Below are 1856 nucleotides of genomic sequence, written 5' to 3'. Positions count from 1 at the left end.
CGGTTACAGTCAGCACTCACCGCTGCCAAGAGAGGTAGCCCTCTTCCCCCATCCCTCCCCCAGTTTCTTCCCTGTGGGACATGTGCTTCTGCCAAGTCATTGCTCCAGTGCATATTTGATTGCAGCACAAAGCCAATTCAACTCACTAAAACAGCAGAAAGTAAATTGGTTTTGGCTGGAAAGCAAGCAGAACTGGATTATTATGTGATCAAGCAAGCACTGGGGTTGGTGCAAGACAGTGAGAAGAAGATGAAGTGTACAGCTGAAGGCAGGGACAGCAAAAGAGGTCTAGGCAAGGTGAGAAAGGTGAAAAGCAAAAGAAGCTGTTAACATAGCTCAGCCAGTGCAGGGAATCACACTCCTACCACACTTCACAACATGTGCTTTGAGCATTCAGTTCCTGTAGCTTTTGCCTCATTTTGGGGACAGCAGCTCCTCTGTTACCTGCATGTTACTTACAGGGGATTTTGGATATACCTCTGCCATAGGACTGCACTAACAGCTGCATCTCTTAAGCCCAGACTTACAAAGCGCTGGTACCCCAAGAATGCTGCTGTGGAAGACCTGGAAAGGAAAGGGATTTTCTGCTCCCAGCTCTTGTGCAGGACATAGGGAAGCATAGGGAAGCTTTCCAAAGCCCAAGATTAGCTGGGCACAGTGTCATGTTAACACCATCATCCTGCTTCCCAGGCACAGACTGCTTTTGTGTACAGGACTGCACAACCAACAAGCCATTTGCTGCAATTCTGGTTCAAGAGCCTGTCCAGACTCTCCAAAAAGAGATTATAAATGCCAACAGAAGGCATCCTGGGGAGACCAGAGCATTGTTCCGCTGTAAGAGAAACATCACAGGCTGGCAGCAAGGCAACAAAGCCCCTGCAGATACACCACAGTGATGGCTTTCAGCAGAGCTCAAGAAAGGAGACTGCCTGCATTCAAATGACTGTTTATCCAAAATATGGCTCTGCATCAGAGGAGAGTTTACCTGCTTACCTCCCCGTGCAACCTGTCTAGCATAACACAGGCTGTTCCCACACACCTGCTCCTGGGCACAAGTTTTGTCCATTTATCTTTTACCTCCTCCCCTTCACCCCCCCTGTTCTGCAGGGCTTTCTGCCCTGAACAATCAATGGAGGTGGCTTTAGGAAAACAGTAAGACAACCTGTGGGGACCTTGAATTTCAACTTTATTAACCTGCAGGTTTTATATCTTCTCGCAGTTACCAAATTCTTCCTCAGCACTGCAGGGCACAGGGACCTCATTTTATTAAATTAAACAAAGCCCGAGTTGTCCTACACTCCCAGACACCCATTCCCACGGCCCTCGTTCCTCTTCATTGACCAGCAAAGGGCAAGGGAGCTGCTGAAGGGTCTGGAGTGCACATCCCACGAGGCGTGGCTGAGGGAGCTGGGGTTGTTTAGCTGGAGAAAAGGAGGCTCAGGGGTGACCTTATCACTCCCTACAGCTGCCTGGAAGGATGCTGTAGCCAGGTGGAGGACGGCCTCCTCTCCCAGGTTACCAGGACAAGAGCCTCAAGCTGTGCCAGGTGAGGTTCAGGTTGGACATCAGGAATAATTTCTTCACTGAGGGATTAGACATTTGAATGAATTGCCCAGGTGGACTCACCATCCCTGGCCGTATTTAAGGAAAGCCTGGACGCGGCACTCAGTGCCATGGTCTAGTTGGCACGGCAGTGTTGGATCATAGACTGTGCTTTATGATCTCGGAGACCTTTAGGTCATGTCCAGCAAAACCGACTCTGTGACTGTGTGCCTCTGCGCTCACCTTTGCCGCCGTGCCGAGGCAGCAGCGGGCAGGGCCGCGCCGGGCAGGGCAGGGCAGGCGGGAGGCGGCCG

This window comes from Pseudopodoces humilis, chromosome 1 (assembly GCF_049639895.1).
Source record: "Pseudopodoces humilis isolate 2021_Gansu_Grassland_sample_001 chromosome 1, ASM4963989v1, whole genome shotgun sequence".
Lineage (NCBI taxonomy): Eukaryota > Metazoa > Chordata > Aves > Passeriformes > Paridae > Pseudopodoces > Pseudopodoces humilis.
Note: the sequence above shows the minus strand (reverse complement) of the source record.